A 24,381-nucleotide genomic window follows, 5' to 3' on the forward strand; every position below is an offset into this window, starting at 1 on the left:
CTGGCAGTATTGACGCTCGCTGTATTGCAGTAGTCTGAATAACGAAGATTTTTGTGACGTAAGTCATTCATGAAAGGTATAGGTTATTGTTAGTCAGGGCCATTCTTTTGTAGGGATTTTTGAAAGTCAGATTGCGTTGCGCTAAAAATATTGTGTGTCAGTTTAGTGTTAATCAGAATAAGTAAAGAGAGTAATGTCTGAGTACGTTCAGTTTTGCTCAGCTGTTTGAAAAGCAAATAATGTAAGAGGTTTATCAGCACAGTCATTCATAAATTTTTTATAAGGAGACGTTTCACTTGCAATGCTTGCTATTTACAGTCAAGTCTTGAAACTTGGTACAGATGTATTATTTCATCAGTGTAATCAAGTGCTATAATTAGAAATTTCTATAATAAATAAACATGATACTTAATCTATTACGAATAGGGACGATTGTGTTCCACATTTAATTTTTAGTGAATAACTTGAAAACTAATGGATGTAACTTAATGGAGACACATATTTAATGTTTTTATATCAAACTGAGGGTACATACGAATGTTCATCTTTCTGAGCCTAATATTTAGCGCCTTCAAATTTTCGTAAAGCGCCGATTTTGACCAAAACATTGCTCTGATCAAGTAGAGACTTGTAACTTTTAATTGTGACGTACAACTGCACATTCTGAACAACTTTTAGCTTTCTAGCTTCATTATGTAGTGCCACTTTTTTTCTTAAAATAACCGTATTTAGTAAAACATAATCATTAGAGGATTCTGAGATTTCTCAGCGTAAACAATATTATACTGAATCACACACTGACAAAATTTGGAAAAGTTATTTTAATTTTTAATTTAATTCCTGGAGTATTGTGCAATACTTTGTATGCTACGCACAGGCACATTGTGATGACGTGGCGCTAGTGGTAGTGGACTGGGGTAAGTCCCAGTACACTCGCTCGCCTCTGTATCTCTCACAATGGTACAGCGCTTCCTTCAGCACAGCCTGCTGCAAGTCTCCGGTCAATGGTGCAGCAGGAAACAGAATGGTGCACGAAGTCCATTAATTGATCTCCGATAGCAAGCAGAGATATTAAGAGATTACGATGAGCTTCGTGAACAGTACATTTATATTCCCTTGAGGTGGTCAGATGTAATCGATCAGAACCCTCATCCAGAGTATGCCTGCCTTCATTTTCCCATACGGTTCAACATAGGGCCACTGTCACATTCGACAGCCCCATAATCCTGGACACTACACGACTCTAACAGTGGGCCAAATGACGAGCCACAATAAGGTACCTTTCAAACTAAGTCAGGTGCCGATAACGCCGTCTCACACGAGTACGCGGTATCGCCATGTCCCTCACAGTCGTTGCTCAACATCTGACGCTGTTCATGCTCCTTACATTCCCTACGAGATATGGTAGCAACACTAAGATGAACGACATTAATACACTCTGGTTCAAATGGCTCTAAGCACTATGGGACTTAACATCTGAGGTCATCAGTCCCCTGGACTTAGAAGTATTTAAACCTAACTAACCTAAGGACATCACACACATCCATGCCTGAGGCAGGATTCGAACCTGCAACCGTAGCAGCAGCGCGGTTCCGGACTGAAGTGCCTAGAACCGCTCGGCCACTGCGGCCGGCTACACTCTGGTGGCTGTTCTGACAGCCACAGAGAATTGCAACTCTATAATCATTTACATACCCACCGATGGTGTAGGCGTGTACGAAGTTTCAGGCACATGCGACCACATCTTCTGGGTGCTTCAGTTTCTCTGTCAGGCAGTGAATTTAATCGTGACTAATTTTGGCCATATGATGGAGGTCTTCATAAACCATTAGTCTTTGGTGGAATTTCACGTACAAAGCTTTCACAACATATGTTGATATACATACGTTTTCTTTCTACGTCACACGTGACTTTTGTTGGGATATTCCTTCTTTTATTTGTAGCTCTCAAAATTACTTTATGATGCCGTTGAAACCGATCAGTATTTATAAATAATAGTGTGCTGGAAGTAAACAGTATTTTTCTTTTCCAAATTATACCCCATACGTTATACGATTACAATCTCATACTTTTATAACGATATTTTGAAATATATGGCACAATATGTCGTAGCCTGACGTCAGAGAAAGCGATATGATACCAGGAAAAGATCTGAGGCTCTTAGGCGAACGAAGATAAGGCTTCGGCGCTAATACTTACTGATTATCTATGGCGGATGTACGGCGATGAAGATTTTATTAAGATAAACGTAGGTCTCAATGTGACAAAGAAATTTTTGAGGATGTACGTCTGGATCAAAGAACTGTATGGAAATGAATCATGGACATGAGGAAAATCTGCATATAAGAGAATCTAAGCGTTTGAGGCATGATGTTAAGGAAAGACGTGAAAATTAAATGAACAGGCAAGCTAATCGACGAGGAAGCAAAGGAATCGGTAGGAAAAAGCTGACTAGAAGAAAGGGTGGGATTTTACGACATGTGTTAAGACATCAGGGAGTAACTCCCATGGCACTAGAGGTAGAGGCAGAGATAGAGAGTAACAATTGTAGGTAACGACAAACATTATAATACATCGAACAAGTAATCGAGGATATAAGTAATATTCTATGAAGAGATTGTCACTGTGGCGGGAGCATCAAACCATTTACAACAGTAATGGTATAGGAGCAACCACAATAAAGTAAAATGTTTGGTTTCGAAGTGTGTCACTTGTATCACAAGCGCTCGATTATATAGGAGAAGTATTCAAGTGTTTTGATCAGCAGGACATGGTTATTTTGTGGGAGACAGATAGTACTGTACGAGGTACAGACACTAAAATATTCATACAAACTACTTCCAGGGGAGGGAAACCACAGCTCGATGACATTGTGAATAACGAAAAAAAAAACACGCACTACTTAATAACCATTCAAATTATCACAAAAATATTATAGCAGTTAAAAGGTCAAGAATGATGAAGTGTTTCCGAAAGCCGACTAGATGTATGAAGGTGCATTATTCGCAACTACTGGTTTCACATCAGTATAGATGCTTCATCAGGTTTCATCACTGTATGAAATCCATGAAGTGGTTGAAATACAGAACCATAGAAAGTGTTGGCATTCATAAAGAAACAATGACGAGTACTCATAACGGCTATATTTTCATAATGTTGATCTACGATTATGGAGTCCCAGCATTCGGAAAGTTATCCACGGTAAGAGTCAAACCACGTTAGTGGACTGTCATAGTAAAATTGAGTACACCCAAAAGATGTTTGACAAAAATATATAGAGCATGGCTGCCGAATGAGCCAGGCCCAGAGAAAAACGGGAAAAAATTAATAATGAATGGAACCACTTATGTGAACGGGGTAAAATGCATAAAAAGCTAACGTCCAAGCAAAATACCGTATGTAAACGGGAAGATACCGTCCAAAAATTAATGCTGTAGTACAGAACCGAAACTTCGAGAATGAAAGAAATTCCAAAGATAGCTTACCGGATAACACCCCGTAGGACATATTACATTATTCAGTAGACACCAGCTGTATAAAACGGAACCGATGTAAGTAAAACTTAAAATTCTGTATGATGTGCGTACGTCATTATTGCTATTCGCTAAATGCTCGCTAACGTGCGGTCAAATTGATTACATTTGCACAAAGAAGGGTGTCGTTTTCCTTACTGACGAAGGACTGAAAGCAAATTTAGGACATGTCTCTGAGACCCAGGTAGAAAATTACGTAGTGCTTGCAATCAGGGCCATCAGTAGTTAAACTAGCTCCCAATTTGTCTGTGTAAAGTGACGAAGGACAGTGCTTGTAACGGAAATGCGATATGAAAATGGAGCTATAATTCACTTGAATTAGAATTAGGGGTTTGATTTAGGCTTTTGATGAGTTGCTTAAAACGCTGCTGCCCTGTTATTGATTGGTCTCTTCAGCGAGAAGGTGCGGTGATAAAAATCTTTTTTTCTGGGGGGGGGGGGGGGGGGGGGTGCGGCGGACCCTTAGTCACAGGCTTTATTTAGACGGTATTAGGTACCAGTCTGGCCACTCGTTCGTCACACCAGCTCCCCTCCTCCACGTGGGCACAACTTCTCTGATCTCCTCAGCTGCGTATCTCCGTATCTTTATTGTCTCTTCTGAAGCTTGATTGAAAAGTCCTCAAACGGCGAAAACTAATTGCTATGGAAGGTTTTATTGAATTACACAATTTCCCTCAGCCGTATTATTTACTTCATTGAGCTCACAATGAAGTCGATTTCGGGATACAACGATCCTGTTCTCAGGCACGTGGCACTGATCTATTACACAAACGAACTCCTTATAACACCACTGTACAGCGATGCATTTTAAGTCTGAAAGCATGTACCACCATGGAAACAAGGACGTTAAAAGTCCAGTTACGTCAGACTGAGTAGGCCATGACTGCCGTCCCAGCACACAAGCGACACAAACAGAGATATTCAAAAAACTGATGTGTGAATGTCGCCTTACAAGGTGTAGAGATTTTTCAATTCGCGCACTAACAGTGAATAATGAAAATTTTATTGAAAACGTCACTTGTAACTGTAGTTTAGAGCAAGTTAACTCCAGGAAGTTGTACATTCACTGTCAACAATAGGACATGTTAACTCTTATTGTTATATGTGAGTACTGCGGCAATTGAATAATCCAGATATATGAAAAATTACGCTAGGTAAACATGTGTACACAGTCACAATGGGCCAACAGTTATTGCAACAACAGTTATTTTTCGATACCAATAACTTTATGAGTATTAATAATTGGCAGAGTAACTCTGATGTGGGCTGATGGCGAACGGATGAAGTAAATGTCACACTTGATTTCACAGTTCGGTAAGATGTCATATTTGGTGGTTTGCATATTATAACTTAGCGGCAGTGAAAAGCTTCTTTTTCTTTTTTTTTTTTTTTTTTGCAGTCGGTGAATTAAAGATTGATAAAAATGCGACAATTCCTGCACGATTTCTTTCAACAACATAACGGGAAATGCGATGTTGGTACTGTATATAAAAACGTTACACTCGCAAGCGTCAACTTACACGCTGCCCAGTCACTGCACGTTAAAGTTGAAGTTTAATTTCTACTGCAGTACAATAGGTGCAGCAAGTATTCCACTGTGGCTCACTACACAGGACAACTGCCTGAGGTTACAAAATCGTAGGATGTGGATTTATTTACTTGTGAACAAGGTTTTCTTTCGAAGAATGTATAAACAGGCCATTTAAGTTTTGAGAAGAAAAACTACATAAATTCATCAGCTGAAAGAAAATTATTGTACGGCGTTATTGGGCAGGAGACAGTGTATGGGGTAGTTTGGGCACCTAGTGTAATTCTGTCTTGACGCCACTTCACTAACTTGCACTTCGAGTACGATGAGGATGACAGAACAACCACTCGTCGAGCAAAGAAGATCTCGGACCCGGCTAGGAATCGGATCCAAGACCCCAGGGCCCAGAGACAGCAACACTAACTACTAAACCACGAGTTGCAGTCATTTCAACAGCTGAAAACTGAACATTATATCAAATGAAACTGTGTAGTTCCGTAGATTTTTCAGTTCTCAAATATCTGTGCTGTATTTATGCAGACTGAAGCGAAGAATGAAACTTTGTACCTCAGGCCGGAATTCGAACCCAGGTGTCCTGCTCATTACGCAGATGCGCCAAGCTCTGCGCCAATCTGGCACAGTGAAATTTGGACTGAGGAGAAGGAATGCTAGGGTAATCTGTGGAGTTGTCGAAAGCCCCTGTGCTGTATGGTGGAGAAGTGGTTAGCGCATCTGCCTAGTGAGCAGGAGACCTGCGTTCGAATTCCGGCCTGGATACAAATTTTCATTCGTCGCTTCAGTCTGCATAAATATACACTCCTGGAAATTGAAATAAGAACACCGTGAATTCATTGTCCCAGGAAGGGGAAACTTTATTGACACATTCCTGGGGTCAGATACATCACATGATCACACTGACAGAACCACAGGCACATAGACACAGGCAACAGAGCATGCACAATGTCGGCACTAGTACAGTGTATATCCACCTTTCGCAGCAATGCAGGCTGCTATTCTCCCATGGAGACGATCGTAGAGATGCTGGATGTAGTCCTGTGGAACGGCTTGCCATGCCATTTCCACCTGGCGCCTCAGTTGGACCAGCGTTCGTGCTGGACGTGCAGACCGCGTGAGACGACGCTTCATCCAGTCCCAAACATGCTCAATGGGGGACAGATCCGGAGATCTTGCTGGCCAGGGTAGTTGACTTACACCTCCTAGAGCACGTTGGGTGGCACGGGATACATGCGGACGTGCATTGTCCTGTTGGAACAGCAAGTTCCCTTGCCGGTCTAGGAATGGTAGAACGATGGGTTCGATGACGGTTTGGATGTACCGTGCACTATTCAGTGTCCCCTCGACGATCACCAGTGGTGTACGGCCAGTGTAGGAGATCGCTCCCCACACCATGATGCCGGGTGTTGGCCCTGTGTGCCTCGGTCGTATGCAGTCCTGATTGTGGCGCTCACCTGCACGGCGCCAAACACGCATACGACCATCATTGGCACCAAGGCAGAAGCGACTCTCATCGCTGAAGACGACACGTCTCCTGTCGCGACACCACTGGAGGCGGGCTGCACGATGTTGGGGCGTGAGCGGAAGACGGCCTAACGGTGTGCGGGACCGTAGCCCAGCTTCATGGAGACGGTTGCGAATGGTCCTCGCCGATATCCCAGGAGCAACAGTGTCCCTAATTTGCTGGGAAGTGGCGGTGCGGTCCCCTACGGCACTGCGTAGGATCCTACGGTCTTGGCGTGCATCCGTGCGTCGCTGCGGTCCGGTGCCAGGTCGACGGGCACGTGCACCTTCCGCCGACCACTGGCGACAACATCGATGTACTGTGGAGACCTCACGCCCCACGTGTTGAGCAATTCGGCGGTACGTCCACCCGGCCTCCCGCATGCCCACTATACGCCCTCGCTCAAAGTCCGTCAACTGCACACATGGTTCACGTCCACGCTGTCGTGGCATGCTACCAGTGTTAAAGACTGCGATGGAGCTCCGTATGCCACGGCAAACTGGCTGACACTGACGGCGGCGGTGCACAAATGCTGCGCAGCTAGCGCCATTCGACGGCCAACACCGCGGTTCCTGGTGTGTCCGCTGTGCCGTGCGTGTGATCATTGCTTGTATAGCCCTCTCGCAGTGTCCGGAGCAAGTATGGTGGGTCTGACTCACCGGTGTCAATGTGTTCTTTTTTCCATTTCCAGGAGTGTATGAACATTTTCGTACTGTGAGAATAATTATTGATATGCACGTTTCAATTTTCCAAGCCTCTCACTATGCGATCATGGGTGATCTTTGTCATAAAGTAGCTGCGATGGCTAATGGAACTGGACTAAGGGTGTAACCGCACAGCCGTTAACAAAATAGGAATAGAATCGCTCTCCGCAGTGGACATGATGTGCAAAATCCTGATCCAAAATAAGTACAGCAAATGGCTGATATGCTATGTTGTGCGGTATACACTCAGAAGAAAGTGCAAATTACTCTCGACTTCGAAACACATCTACCAGCAGAATTTGAAAATTTCAAGAGAATAAAAAATTTAAAAATATTGAATGTAAATTTCCACGTGGCAGTGTTCCAAATTAATAGAGCTGTAAAAGGAAATAGCTACAGAAGACTAGTGATATGACAGCTGAAAGGGCTAAATTCTCGTCGATTTTATTTTTCATTTATTTCAACTTATTTTAGTTATATTAGACGTATTTTAATTAATATAGTTATGTAAAACAAGAGACAATAACGAGAAAGAATATATGCTGTAGAAAATTCAGTAGATCCTGGATACTCAAAAGAGGAACATTGGTATGTGCATGTAGAAAAAGCAGATACAAAAATACCCCCACTGAAGAGGGATAGTGAAAATGCCTCCCATTTATAGGAAGTAGAAAAGATGTCTCCACATCCACAACTGTTGCAGATTATACGACAAATCTCATTCCTTTAATCATGCAGTTACGTTTCAGCAATATAAGAAGCTCATTTATTACCTTAAAGTAATATTGTTTAAAAATTTATTTAAAAAATCAATAGCTTAAATACTGAGATTCCGAGCATAGAACCTAGAAGAAAAGACAAGAGTGAGTTGAAAAATATCGCTAGGTCATGCATTGCTAAACAATACATGCGAGTTCAATGCTATACGAAGTCATTATTTGCTTTGAGCGAAAATTAGTGACATGGTAAGTACACATAAGAATATAACACGTAAAGGAGCACATGAATGTCTCTCAGAGCGAACCGGACAGCGTTAGTTCTCGGGTATTGCGTCTCGTTATCCAGTGACAACATTGCTTCATTTTTTGGATGTACATTCATGCGGAAACAACATAATCTGTTCTAGGACCATATAATGGTATTACTTGGATAGAGTTGTACCTTTTGATCACATTCAAGTTTTGTGTGTTTTTTAATCCATTTTTTAATTATGGCTTTTACTTTTTGTGTGCTTCAGTCTTTTTCTGAAATTACAAAAATTACTCAGGCAAAGTACAGTTTTCCAAATGTGAAAAAGTATTCTAGGGCACAACACGGTCATGCACCTAGAAAGATATTCTACTGAAGCCTTGGGATCTTGTCAATACTGAATTTAATTGGCTCTGAGCACTATGGGACTTAACATCTGAGGTCATCAGTCCCCTAGGACTTAGAACTACTTAAACCTAACTAACCTAAGGACATCACATAGATCCATGCCCGAGGCAGGATTCGAACCTGCGACCGTAGCAGTCTCGCGGTTCCGGACTGAAGCGCCTAGAACCGCTCGGCCACACCGGCCGGCTACTGTATTTAATCGTACAGTTATAAATCTGTCGTATTATTACTCTCCTACACGCTAACAAGCAGAAAGTGAAATCAAATCAAATTAAATAGAATGGTTCAAATGGCTCTGAGCACTATGGGACTCAACTGCTGAGGTCATTAGTCCCCTAGAACTTAGAACTAGTTAAACCTAACTAACCTAAGGACATCACAAACATCCATGCCCGGGGCAGGATTCGAACCTGCGACCGTAGCGGTCTTGCGGTTCCAGACTGCAGCGCCTTTAACCGCACGGCCACTTCGGCCGGCCAATTAAATAGAAATATTATCAAAAGCAAGTTTCTACTTACTACAACCTATTGGAAAATAACATAAATATTAAGACAGGTGAAAGAAAGAAAGTCAATTTATTTGCAAATATCACGAGCTCTACTTCAAAAGACCGTATTCCGTTTCAAGGTATGAGATGGTGCACGACCAGCGAAGTAAGACGTAACCGTCCACACATTATACAGCTAGTTTTAAAAATGCAGACAACCTTGTAAATAGGGTATTAATAGACCGCTTCAGTTGTATTTACTCTTTTATTTTTAGATCACTACCTTCTGTTCATTTTTGGAACACAACCTACGACCAGCTTAGAGTCAAAAGTGATACTTTCTGTAGGACCTGACCATCATTTTGCAGGATAACCCTCAACACGTACAGTGCAAGCTGTTACTGATTTGTTTGATTGATGTGCCTGCTAAGTGCTATACCACCTACTGCACTCCCCTGATTTAAGCCCTCGTGATTTCAATTCGGTTTCTAAACTGAAGGAAAACTTCACTGCATTCGCTTCAGAACTGCTACAAATTGGTCGAGCAATAGACAGCGCCACTCGAACTGTCAACACAACTGGCACTGCTAGCAGTATCCTACGACTTCCACATCGCTGGTAACAGGTTATACACAATGCTGGTAACTACTTTGAAGGTCAGTAAAACTTTGAAAAATGTATGTATTTCGTTCGAGCTGTAAATAAACAGTTGCCACTATTAAAGTTTCAACCCTCGTGTTTGAAAGAAATGCAATTATTGGTAACTCATGTAGTCAATATTACAGCGTAATGAAATCGTGATAATAATGATTTTAAAAATAATTTAATGTCACGACTGAAGCATAAGTCAACCCTATTGCTTTTATCCCTAGAAAAATCATATTTTACCCTTCAGGGGGCAAATTCCTCTAGGTTGGGAACCACTGCTCTAATAGTATGACCGAAATTTCAGTAATTAAAGTAGCATTATAGAGTCAAGCGATGACAATTTCAACACAATTTCGTTAAAAAGACATAAGTCACATTTCCTCTCCGTAAGAAGTATACGAACTGACCACTTACCTTACATTAAGATAAATGTAATCGACAAAAATTATTATAAATTTGCGGAGAGGCTCAGCAAATACGTAGACTTAAGGGCGTTTCCCGGGCGATGCGTGCAACTTACAGTTATAACCACCAGAACCCGCAATAGCCACTTTGCTCTCCATGGCCGTTTAGCCCGGCTCTGAGCTGTGTTGATTCCTGTACCCGTTAATTGCTGTCTCTGTGTATCTACAGAGTCCCCTATCAGTGAAGGTTGTTTTAAAAGAATGTATCCCATTGTCAAACTTTACTCCGTTTTAGTGAGAGTCTTATCTTCTATCCAACTTCCTCAGTCGCTTTATTAATTGGCCCCCTTTGCAAGCACGTACGACGTCAATTACCTTCCACGGTCGGGAATGAGTTAGACCTCTGTTAAATTCTTGGCATTTTGCGGTCTTTCGGTCCAAGACGCAGAGCCAGAGTCAGATGCTACGGTAAGAGAACGCTGAGGTGAGCGGTTTATTACCAGCAGACCAGCATTCAAAAGACACAGCACTCTTTTTTTACCTGCCCCCTTTCCAAGCACGTAAGACGTCAATTACCTTCCACGATCGGGAATGAGTTAGACCTCTGTTAAATTCTTGGCATTTTGCGAACATTCGGTCCAAGACGCAGAGCCAGAGTCAGATGCTACGGTAAGAGAACGCTGAGGTGAGCGGTTTATTACCAGCAGACCAGCATTCAAAAGACACAGCACTCTTTTTTTACCTGCCCCCTTTGCAAGCACGTACGACGTCAATTACCTTCCACGGTCGGGAATGAGTTAGACCTCTGTTAAATTCTTGGCATTTTGCGAACTTTCGGTCCAAGACGCAGAGCCAGAGTCAGATGCTACGGTAAGAGAACGCTGAGGTGAGCGGTTTATTACCAGCAGACCAGCATTCAAAAGACACAGCACTCTTTTTTTACCTGCCCCCTTTGCAAGCACGTACGACGTCAATTACCTTCCACGGTCGGGAATGAGTTAGACCTCTGTTAAATTCTTGGCATTTTGCGAACTTTCGGTCCAAGACGCAGAGCCAGAGTCAGATGCTACGGTAAGAGAACGCTGAGGTGAGCGGTTTATTACCAGCAGACCAGCATTCAAAAGACACAGCACTCTTTTTTTACCTGCCCCCTTTGCAAGCACGTACGGCGTCAATTACCTTCCACGGTCGGGAATGAGTTAGACCTCTGTTAAATTCTTGGCATTTTGCGAACTTTCGGTCCAAGACGCAGAGCCAGAGTCACATGCTACGGTAAGAGAACGCTGAGGTGAGCGGTTTATTACCAGCAGACCAGCATTCAAAAGACACAGCACTCTTTTTTTACCTGCCCCCTTTGCAAGCACGTACGACGTCAATTACCTTCCACGGTCGGGAATGAGTTAGACCTCTGTTAAATTCTTGGCATTTGCGAACTTTCGGTCCAAGACGCAGAGCCAGAGTCAGATGCTACGGTAAGAGAATGCTGAGGTGAGCGGTTTATTACCAGCAGACCAGCATTCAAAAGACAGAGCACTCTTTTTTTACCTGCCCCCTTTGCAAGCACATACGACGTCAATTACCTTCCACGGTCGGGAATGAGTTAGACCTCTGTTAAATTCTTGGCATTTTGCGAACTTTCGGTCCAAGACGCAGAGCCACAGTCAGATGCTACGGTAAGAGAATGCTGAGGTGAGCGGTTAATTACCAGCAGACCAGCATTCAAAAGACACAGCACTCTTTTTTTACCTGCCCCCTTTGCAAGCACATACGACGTCAATTACCTTCCACAGTCGGGAATGAGTTAGACCTCTGTTAAATTCTTGGCATATTGCGAACTTTCGGTGCAAGACGCAGAGCCAGAGTCAGATGCTACGGTAAGAGAACGCTGAGGTGAGCGGTTTATTACCAGCAGACCAGCATTCAAAAGACACAGCACTCTTTTTTTACCTGCCCCTTTTGCAAGCACGTACGACGTCAATTGCCTTCCACGGTCGGGAATGAGTTAGACCTCTGTTAAATTCTTGGCATTTTGCGAACTTTCGGTCCAAGACGCAGAGCCAGAGTCAGATGCTACGGTAAGAGAACGCTGAGATGAGCGGTTTATTACCAGCAGACCAGCATTCAAAAGACACAGCACTCTTTTTTTACCTGCCCCCTTTGCAAGAACGTACGACGTCAATTGCCTTCCACGGTCGGGAATGAGTTAGACCTCTGTTAAATTCTTGGCATTTTGCGAACTTTCGGTCCAAGACGCAGAGAGAGAGTCAGCTGCTACGGTAAGAGAACGCTGAGGTGAGCGGTTTATTACCAGCAGACCAGCATTCAAAAGACACAGCACTCTTTTTTTACCTGCCCCCTTTGCAAGCACGTACGACGTCAATTGCCTTCCACGGTCGGGAATGAGTTAGACCTCTGTTAAATTCTTGGCATTTTGCGAACTTTTGGTCCAAGACGCAGAGCCAGAGTCAGCTGCTACGGTAAGAGAACGCTGAGGTGAGCGGTTAATTACCAGCAGACCAGCATTCAAAAGACACAGCACTCTTTTTTTACCTGCCCCCTTTGCAAGCACGTACGACGTCAATTGCCTTCCACGGTCGGGAATGAGTTAGACCTCTGTTAAATTCTTGGCATTTTGCGAACTTTTGGTCCAAGACGCAGAGCCAGAGCCAGATGCTACGGTAAGAGAACGCTGAGGTGAGCGGTTTATTTCCAGCAGACCAGCATTCAAAAGACACAGCACTCTTTTTTTACCTGCCACCATTGCAAGCACGTACGACGTCAATTACCTTCCACGGTCGGGAATGAGTTAGACCTCTGTTAAATTCTTAGCATTTTGCGAACTTTCAGTCCAAGACGCAGAGCCAGAGCCAGATGCTACGGTAAGAGAACGCTGAGGTGAGCGGTTAATTACCAGCAGACCAGCATTCAAAAGACACAGCACTCTTTTTTTACCTGCCCCCTTTGCAACCATGTACGACGTCAATTGCCTTCCACGGACGGAAATGAGTTAGACCTTTGTTAAATTCTTGGCATTTTGCGAACTTTCGGTCCAAAACCCAGAGCCAGAGTCAGCTGCTACGGTAAGAGAACGCTGAAGTGAGCGGTTTATTACCAGCAGACCAGCATTCAAAAGACACAGCACTCTTTTTTTACCTGCCCCCTTTGCAAGCACGTACGACGTCAATTGCCTTCCACGGTCGGGAATGAGTTAGACCTCTGTTAAATTCTTGGCATTTTGCGAACTTTTGGTCCAAGACGCAGAGCCAGAGTCAGATGCTACGGTACGAGAACGCTGAGGTGAACGGTTAATTACCAGCAGACCAGCATTCAAAAGACACAGCACTCTCTTTTTACCTGCCCCCTTTGCAAGCACGTACGACGTCAATTGCCTTCCACGGTCGGGAATGATTTAGACCTCTGTTAAATTCTTGGCATATTGCGAACTTTCGGTCAAAGACGCAGAGCCAGAGTCAGATGCTACGGTAAGAGAACGCTGAGGTGAGCGGTTAATTACCAGCAGACCAGCATTCAAAAGACACAGCACTCTTTTTTTACCTGCCCCCTTTGCAAGCACATACGACGTCAATTGCCTTCCACGGTCGGGAATGAGTTAGACCTCTGTTAAATTCTTGGCATTTTGCGAACTTTTGGTCCAAGACGCAGAGCCAGAGTCAGATGCTACGGTAAGAGAACGCTGAGGTGAGCGGTTAATTACCAGCAGACCAGCATTCAAAAGACACAGCACTCTTTTTCTACCTGCCCCCTTTGCAAGCATGTACGACGTCAATTGCCTTCCACGGACGGAAATGAGTTAGACCTTTGTTAAATTCTTGGCATTTTGCGAACTTTTGGTCCAAGACGCAGAGCCAGAGTCAGATGCTACGGTAAGAGAACGCTGAGGTGAGCGGTTAATTACCAGCAGACCAGCATTCAAAAGACACAGCACTCTTTTTTTACCTGCCCCCTTTGCAAGCACGTACGACGTCAATTGCCTTCCACGGTCGGGAATGAGTTAGACCTCTGTTAAATTCTTGGCATTTTGCGAACTTTCGGTCCATGACGCAGAGCCAGAGTCAGCTGCTACGGTAAGAGAACGCTGAGGTGAGGGGTTTATTACCAGCAGACCAGCATTCAAAAGACACAGCACTCTTTTTTTACCTGCCCCCTTTGCAAGCACGTACGACGTCAATTGCCTTCCACGGTCGGGAATGAGTTAGACCTCTGTTAAATTCTTGGCATTTTGCGAACTTTTGGTCCAAGACGCAGAGCCAGAGTCAGATGCTACGGTAAGAGAACGCTGAGGTGAGCGGTTAATTACCAGCAGACCAGCATTCAAAAGACACAGCACTCTTTTTTTACCTGCCCCCTTTGCAAGCACGTACGACGTCAATTGCCTTCCACGGTCGGGAATGATTTAGACCTCTGTTAAATTCTTGGCATATTGCGAACTTTCGGTCCAAGACGCAGAGCCAGAGTCAGATGCTACGGTAAGAGAACGCTGAGGTGAGCGGTTTATTACCAGCAGACCAGCATTCAAAAGACACAGCACTCTTTTTTTACCTGCCCCCTTTGCAAGCACGTACGACGTCAATTGCCTTCCACGGTCGGGAATGAGTTAGACCTCTGTTAAATTCTTGGCATTTTGCGAACTTTTGGTCCAAGACGCAGAGCCAGAGTCAGATGCTACGGTAAGAGAACGCTGAGGTGAGCGGTTAATTACCAGCAGACCAGCATTCAAAAGACACAGCACTCTTTTTTTACCTGCCCCCTTTGCAAGCATGTACGACGTCAATTGCCTTCCACAGACGGAAATGAGTTAGACCTTTGTTAAATTCTTGGCATTTTGCGAACTTTCGGTCCAAAACCCAGAGCCAGAGTCAGCTGCTACGGTAAGAGAACGCTGAAGTGAGCGGTTTATTACCAGCAGACCAGCATTCAAAAGACACAGCACTCTTTTTTTACCTGCCCCCTTTGCAAGCACGTACGACGTCAATTGCCTTCCACGGTCGGGAATGATTTAGACCTCTGTTAAATTCTTGGCATATTGCGAACTTTCGGTCCAAGACGCAGAGCCAGAGTCAGATGCTACGGTAAGAGAACGCTGAGGTGAGCGGTTAATTACCAGCAGACCAGCATTCAAAAGACACAGCACTCTTTTTTTACCTGCCCCCTTTGCAAGCACGTACGACGTCAATTGCCTTCCACGGTCGGGAATGAGTTAGACCTCTGTTAAATTCTTGGCATTTTGCGAACTTTCAGTCCATGACGCAGAGCCAGAGTCAGCTGCTACGGTAAGAGAACGCTGAGGTGAGGGGTTAATTACCAGCAGACCAGCATTCAAAAGACACAGCACTCTTTTTTTACCTGCCCCCTTTGCCAACACGTACGACGTCAATTGCCTTCCACGGTCGGGAATGAGTTAGACCTCTGTTAAATTCTTGGCATTTTGCGAACTTTCGGTCCAAGACGTAGAGCCAGAGTCAGCTGCTACGGTAAGAGAACGCTGAGGTGAGTGGTTTATTACCAGCAGACCAGCATTCAAAAGACACAGCACTCTTTTTTTACCTGCCCCCTTTGCAAGCACGTACGACGTCAATTACTTTCCACAGTCGGGAATGAGTTAGACCTCTGTTAAATTTTTGGCATTTTGCGAACTTTCGGTCCATGACGCAGAGCCAGAGTCAGCTGCTACGGTAAGAGAACGCTGAGGTGAGGGGTTAATTACCAGCAGACCAGCATTCAAAAGACACAGCACTCTTTTTTTACCTGCCCCCTTTGCAAGCACGTACGACGTCAATTACCTTCCACGGTCGGGAATGAGTTAGACCTCTGTTAAATTCTTGGCATATTGCGAACTTTCGGTCCAAGACGTAGAGCCAGAGTCAGCTGCTACGGTAAGAGAACGCTGAGGTGAGCGGTTTATTACCAGCAGACCAGCATTCAAAAGACACAGCACTCTTTTTTTACCTGCCCCCTTTGCAAGCACGTACGACGTCAATTACCTTCCACGGTCGGGAATGAGTTAGACCTCTGTTAAATTCTTGGCATATTGCGAACTTTCGGTCCAAGACGTAGAGACAGAGTCAGCTGCTACGGTAAGAGAACGCTGAGGTGAGGGGTTAATTACCAGCAGACCAGCATTCAAAAGACACAGCACTCTTTTTTTACCTGCCCCCTTTGCAAGCACGTACGACGTCAATTGCCTTCCACGGTCGGGAATGAGTTAGACCTCTGTTAAATTCTTGGCATTTTGCGAACTTTCGGTCCATGACGCAGAGCCAGAGTCAGCTGCTACGGTAAGAGAACGCTGAGGTGAGGGGTTAATTACCAGCAGACCAGCATTCAAAAGACACAGCACTCTTTTTTTAGCTGCCCCCTTTGCAAGCACGTACGACGTCAATTACCTTCCACGGTCGGGAATGAGTTAGACCTCTGTTAAATTCTTGGCATATTGCGAACTTTCGGTCCAAGACGTAGAGCCAGAGTCAGCTGCTACGGTAAGAGAACGCTGAGGTGAGCGGTTTATTACCAGCAGACCAGCATTCAAAAGACACAGCACTCTTTTTTTACCTGCCCCCTTTGCAAGCACGTACGACGTCAATTACCTTCCACGGTCGGGAATGAGTTAGAGCTCTGTTAAATTCTTGGCATATTGCGAACTTTCGGTCCAAGACGCAGAGCCAGAGTCAGATGCTACGGTAAGAGAACGCTGAGGTGAGGGGTTAATTACCAGCAGACCAGCATTCAAAAGACACAGCACTCTTTTTTTACCTGCCCCCTTTGCAAGCACGTACGACGTCAATTACCTTCCACGGTCGGGAATGAGTTAGACCTCTGTTAAATTCTTGGCATATTGCGAACTTTCGGCCCAAGACGTAGAGCCAGAGTCAGCTGCTACGGTAAGAGAACGCTGAGGTGAGCGGTTTATTACCAGCAGACCAGCATTCAAAAGACACAGCACTCTTTTTTTACCTGCCCCCTTTGTTAGCACGTACGACGTCAACTACCTTCCACGGTCGGGAATGAGTTAGACCTCTGTTAAATTCTTGGCATATTGCGAACTTTCGGTCCAAGACGTAGAGCCAGAGTCAGCTGCTACGGTAAGAGAACGCTGAGGTGAGCGGTTTATTACCAGCAGACCAGCATTCAAAAGACACAGCACTCTTTTTTTACCTGCCCCCTTTGCAAGCACGTACGACGTCAATTGCCTTCCACGGTCGGGAATGAGTTAGACCTCTGTTAAATTCTTGGCATTTTGCGAACTTTTGGTCCAAGACGCAGAGCCAGAGTCAGATGCTACGGTAAGAGAACGCTGAGGTGAGCGGTTAATTACCAGCAGACCAGCATTCAAAAGACACAGCACTCTTTTTTTACCTGCCCCCTTTGCAAGCATGTACGACGTCAATTGCCTTCCACGGACGGAAATGAGTTAGACCTTTGTTAAATTCTTGGCATTTTGCGAACTTTCGGTCCAAAACCCAGAGCCAGAGTCAGCTGCTACGGTAAGAGAACGCTGAAGTGAGCGGTTTATTACCAGCAGGCCAGCATTCAAAAGACACAGCACTCTTTTTTTACCTGCCCCCTTTGCAAGGACGTACGACGTCAATTGCCTTCCACGGTCCGGAATGAGTTAGACCTCTGTTAAATTCTTGGCATTTTGCGAACTTTTGGTCCAAGACGCAGAGCCAGAGTCAGATGCTACGGTAAGAGAACGCTGAGGTGAGCGGTTTATTACCAGCAGACCAGCATTCAAAAGACACAGCACTCTTTTTTTACCTGCCCCCTTTGCAAGCACGTACGACGTCAATTGCCTTCCACGGTCGGGAATGATTTAGACCTCTGTTAAATTCTTGGCATATTGCGAACTTTCGGTCCAAGACGCAGAGCCAGAGTCAGATGCTACGGTAAGAGAACGCTGAGGTGAGCGGTTAATTACCAGCAGACCAGCATTCAAAAGACACAGCACTCTTTTTTTACCTGCCCCCTTTGCAAGCACGTACGACGTCAATTGCCTTCCACGGTCGGGAATGAGTTAGACCTCTGTTAAATTCTTGGCATTTTGCGAACTTTCAGTCCATGACGCAGAGCCAGAGTCAGCTGCTACGGTAAGAGAACGCTGAGGTGAGGGGTTAATTACCAGCAGACCAGCATTCAGAAGACACAGCACTCTTTTTTTACCTGCCCCCTTTGCCAACACGTACGACGTCAATTGCCTTCCACGGTCCGGAATGAGTTAGACCTCTGTTAAATTCTTGGCATTTTGCGAACTTTCGGTCCAAGACGTAGAGCCAGAGTCAGCTGCTACGGTAAGAGAACGCTGAGGTGAGTGGTTTATTACCAGCAGACCAGCATTCAAAAGACACAGCACTCTTTTTTTACCTGCCCCCTTTGCAAGCACGTACGACGTCAATTACTTTCCACAGTCGGGAATGAGTTAGACCTCTGTTAAATTTTTGGCATTTTGCGAACTTTCGGTCCATGACGCAGAGCCAGAGTCAGCTGCTACGGTAAGAGAACGCTGAGGTGAGGGGTTAATTACCAGCGGACCAGCATTCAAAAGACACAGCACTCTTTTTTTACCTGCCCCCTTTGCAAGCACGTACGACGTCAATTACCTTCCACGGTCGGGAATGAGTTAGACCTCTGTTAAATTCTTGGCATATTGCGAACTTTCGGTCCAAGACGTAGAGACAGAGTCAGCTGCTACGGTAAGAGAACGCTGAGGTGAGGGGTTAATTACCAGCAGACCAGCATTCAAAAGACACAGCACTCTTTTTTTACCTGCCCCCTTTGCAAGCACGTACGACGTCAATTGCCTTCCACGGTCGGGAATGAGTTAGACCTCTGTTAAATTCTTGGCATTTTGCGAACTTTCGGTCCATGACGCAGAGCCAGAGTCAGCTGCTACGGTAAGAGAACGCTGAGGTGAGGGGTTAATTACCAGCAGACCAGCATTCAAAAGACACAGCACTCTTTTTTTAGCTGCCCCCTTTGCAAGCACGTACGACGTCAATTACCTTCCACGGTCGGGAATGAGTTAGACCTCTGTTAAATTCTTGGCATATTGCGAACTTTCGGTCCAAGACGTAGAGCCAGAGTCAGCTGCTACGGTAAGAGAACGCTGAGGTGAGCGGTTTATTACCAGCAGACCAGCATTCAAAAGACACAGCACTCTTTTTTTACCTGCCCCCTTTGCAAGCACGTACGACGTCAATTACCTTCCACGGTCGGGAATGAGTTAGAGCTCTGTTAAATTCTTGGCATATTGCGAACTTTCGGTCCAAGACGCAGAGCCAGAGTCAGATGCTACGGTAAGAGAACGCTGAGGTGAGGGGTTAATTACCAGCAGACCAGCATTCAAAAGACACAGCACTCTTTTTTTACCTGCCCCCTTTGCAAGCACGTACGACGTCAATTACCTTCCACGGTCGGGAATGAGTTAGACCTCTGTTAAATTCTTGGCATATTGCGAACTTTCGGCCCAAGACGTAGAGCCAGAGTCAGCTGCTACGGTAAGAGAACGCTGAGGTGAGCGGTTTCTTACCAGCAGACCAGCATTCAAAAGACACAGCACTCTTTTTTTACCTGCCCCCTTTGTTAGCACGTACGACGTCAACTACCTTCCACGGTCGGGAATGAGTTAGACCTCTGTTAAATTCTTGGCATATTGCGAACTTTCGGTCCAAGACGTAGAGCCAGAGTCAGCTGCTACGGTAAGAGAACGCTGAGGTGAGCGGTTTATTACCAGCAGACCAGCATTCAAAAGACACAGCACTCTTTTTTTACCTGCCCCCTTTGCAAGCACGTACGACGTCAATTGCCTTCCACGGTCGGGAATGAGTTAGACCTCTGTTAAATTCTTGGCATTTTGCGAACTTTTGGTCCAAGACGCAGAGCCAGAGTCAGATGCTACGGTAAGAGAACGCTGAGGTGAGCGGTTAATTACCAGCAGACCAGCATTCAAAAGACACAGCACTCTTTTTTTACCTGCCCCCTTTGCAAGCATGTACGACGTCAATTGCCTTCCACGGACGGAAATGAGTTAGACCTTTGTTAAATTCTTGGCATTTTGCGAACTTTCGGTCCAAAACCCAGAGCCAGAGTCAGCTGCTACGGTAAGAGAACGCTGAAGTGAGCGGTTTATTACCAGCAGACCAGCATTCAAAAGACACAGCACTCTTTTTTTACCTGCCCCCTTTGCAAGGACGTACGACGTCAATTGCCTTCCACGGTCCGGAATGAGTTAGACCTCTGTTAAATTCTTGGCATTTTGCGAACTTTTGGTCCAAGACGCAGAGCCAGAGTCAGATGCTACGGTAAGAGAACGCTGAGGTGAGCGGTTTATTACCAGCAGACCAGCATTCAAAAGACACAGCACTCTTTTTTACCTGCCCCCTTTGCAAGCACGTACGACGTCAATTGCCTTCCACGGTCGGGAATGATTTAGACCTCTGTTAAATTCTTGGCATATTGCGAACTTTCGGTCCAAGACGCAGAGCCAGAGTCAGATGCTACGGTAAGAGAACGCTGAGGTGAGCGGTTAATTACCAGCAGACCAGCATTCAAAAGACACAGCACTCTTTTTTTACCTGCCCCCTTTGCAAGCACGTACGACGTCAATTGCCTTCCACGGTCGGGAATGAGTTAGACCTCTGTTAAATTCTTGGCATTTTGCGAACTTTCAGTCCATGACGCAGAGCCAGAGTCAGCTGCTACGGTAAGAGAACGCTGAGGTGAGGGGTTAATTACCAGCAGACCAGCATTCAGAAGACACAGCACTCTTTTTTTACCTGCCCCCTTTGCCAACACGTACGACGTCAATTGCCTTCCACGGTCGGGAATGAGTTAGACCTCTGTTAAATTCTTGGCATTTTGCGAACTTTCGGTCCAAGACGTAGAGCCAGAGTCAGCTGCTACGGTAAGAGAACGCTGAGGTGAGTGGTTTATTACCAGCAGACCAGCATTCAAAAGACACAGCACTCTTTTTTTACCTGCCCCCTTTGCAAGCACGTACGACGTCAATTACTTTCCACAGTCGGGAATGAGTTAGACCTCTGTTAAATTTTTGGCATTTTGCGAACTTTCGGTCCATGACGCAGAGCCAGAGTCAGCTGCTACGGTAAGAGAACGCTGAGGTGAGGGGTTAATTACCAGCGGACCAGCATTCAAAAGACACAGCACTCTTTTTTTACCTGCCCCCTTTGCAAGCACGTACGACGTCAATTACCTTCCACGGTCGGGAATGAGTTAGACCTCTGTTAAATTCTTGGCATATTGCGAACTTTCGGTCCAAGACGTAGAGCCAGAGTCAGCTGCTACGGTAAGAGAACGCTGAGGTGAGCGGTTTATTACCAGCAGACCAGCATTCAAAAGACACAGCACTCTTTTTTTACCTGCCCCCTTTGCAAGCACGTACGACGTCAATTACCTTCCACGGTCGGGAATGAGTTAGACCTCTGTTAAATTCTTGGCATATTGCGAACTTTCGGTCCAAGACGTAGAGACAGAGTCAGCTGCTACGGTAAGAGAACGCTGAGGTGAGGGGTTAATTACCAGCAGACCAGCATTCAAAAGACACAGCACTCTTTTTTTAGCTGCCCCCTTTGCAAGCACGTACGACGTCAATTACCTTCCACGGTCGGGAATGAGTTAGACCTCTGTTAAATTCTTGGCATATTGCGAACTTTCGGTCCAAGACGTAGAGCCAGAGTCAGCTGCTACGGTAAGAGAACGCTGAGGTGAGCGGTTTATTACCAGCAGACCAGCATTCAAAAGACACAGCACTCTTTTTTTACCTGCCCCCTTTGCAAGCACGTACGACGTCAATTACCTTCCACGGTCGGGAATGAGTTAGAGCTCTGTTAAATTCTTGGCATATTGCGAACTTTCGGTCCAAGACGCAGAGCCAGAGTCAGATGCTACGGTAAGAGAACGCCGAGGTGAGGGGTTCATTACCAGCAGACCAGCATTCAAAAGACACAGCACTCTTTTTTTACCTGCCCCCTTTGCAAGCACGTACGACGTCAATTACCTTCCACGGTCGGGAATGAGTTAGACCTCTGTTAAATTCTTGGCATATTGCGAACTTTCGGTCCAAGACGTAGAGCCAGAGTCAGCTGCTACGGTAAGAGAACGCTGAGGTGAGCGGTTTATTACCAGCAGACCAGCATTCAAAAGACACAGCACTCTTTTTTTACCTGCCCCCTTTGTTAGCACGTACGACGTCAACTACCTTCCACGGTCGGGAATGAGTTAGACCTCTGTTAAATTCTTGGCATATTGCGAACTTTCGGTCCAAGACGTAGAGCCAGAGTCAGCTGCTACGGTAAGAGAACGCTGAGGTGAGCGGTTTATTACCAGCAGACCAGCATTCAAAAGACACAGCACTCTTTTTTTACCTGCCCCCTTTGCAAGTACGTACGACGTCAATTACCTTCCACGGTCGGGAATGAGTTAGACCTCTGTTAAATTCTTGGCATATTGCGAACTTTCGGTCCATGACGCAGAGCCAGAGTCAGCTGCTACGGTAAGAGAACGCTGAGGTGAGCGGTTTATTACCAGCAGACCAGCATTCAAAAGACACAGCACTCTTTTTTTACCTGCCCCCTTTGCAAGCACGTACGACGTCAATTACCTTCCACGGTCGGGAATGAGTTAGACCTCTGTTAAATTCTTGGCATATTGCGAACTTTCGGTCCAAGACGCAGAGCCAGAGTCAGATGCTACGGTAAGAGAACGCTGAGGTGAGGGGTTAATTACCAGCAGACCAGCATTCAAAAGACACAGCACTCTTTTTTTACCTGCCCCCTTTGCAAGCACGTACGACGTCAATTACCTTCCACGGTCGGGAATGAGTTAGACCTCTGTTAAATTCTTGGCATATTGCGAACTTTCGGTCCAAGACGTAGAGCCAGAGTCAGCTGCTACGGTAAGAGAACGCTGTGGTGAGCGGTTTATTACCAGCAGACCAGCATTCAAAAGACACAGCACTCTTTTTTTACCTGCCCCCTTTGCAAGCACGTACGACGTCAATTACCTTCCACGGTCGGGAATGAGTTAGACCTCTGTTAAATTCTTGGCATATTGCGACCTTTCGGTCCAAGACGTAGAGCCAGAGTCAGCTGCTACGGTAAGAGAACGCTGAGGTGAGCGGTTTATTACCAGCAGACCAGCATTCAAAAGACACAGCACTCTTTTTTTACCTGCCCCCTTTGCAAGCACGTACGACGTTAATTGCCTTCCACGGTCGGGAATGAGTTAGACCTCTGTTAAATTCTTGGCATTTTGCGAACCTTCGGTCCATGACGCAGAGCCAGAGTCAGCTGCTACGGTAAGAGAACGCTGAGGTGAGGGGTTAATTACCAGCAGACCAGCATTCAAAAGACACAGCACTCTTTTTTTACCTGCCCCCTTTGCAAGCACATACGACGTCAATTACCTTCCACGGTCGGGAATGAGTTAGACCTCTGTTAAATTCTTGGCATATTGCGAACTTTCGGTCCAAGACGTAGAGCCAGAGTCAGCTGCTACGGTAAGAGAACGCTGAGGTGAGGGGTTAATTACCAGCAGGCCAGCATTCAAAAGACACAGCACTCTTCTTTTACCTGCCCCCTTTGCAAGCACGTACGACGTCAATTACCTTCCACGGTCGGGAATGAGTTAGACCTCTGTTAAATTCTTGGCATTTTGCGAACTTTCGGTCCAAGACGCAGAGCCAGAGTCGGATGCTACGGTAAGCGAACGCTGAGGTGAGCGGTTTATTACCAGCAGACCAGCATTCAAAAGACACAGCACTCTTTTTTTAGCTGCCCTCTTTGCAAGCACGTACGACGTCAATTACCTTCCACGGTCGGCAATGAGTTAGACCTCTGTTAAATTCGTGGCATTTTGCGAACTTTCGGTCCAAGACGCAGAGCCAGAGTCAGATGCTACAGTAAGAGAACGCTGAGGTGAGCGGTTTATTACCAGCAGACCAGCATTCAAAAGACACAGCACTCTTTTTTCACCTGCCGCCTTTGCAAGCACGTACGACGTCAATTACCTCCCACGGTCGGGAATGAGTTAGACCTCTGTTAAATTCTTGGCATTTTGCGAACTTTCGGTCCAAGACGCAGAGCCAGAGTCAGATGCTACGGTAAGAGAACGCTGAGGTGAGCGGTTAATTACCAGCAGACCAGCATT

This window comes from Schistocerca piceifrons, chromosome 4 (assembly GCF_021461385.2).
Source record: "Schistocerca piceifrons isolate TAMUIC-IGC-003096 chromosome 4, iqSchPice1.1, whole genome shotgun sequence".
NCBI lineage: Eukaryota > Metazoa > Arthropoda > Insecta > Orthoptera > Acrididae > Schistocerca > Schistocerca piceifrons.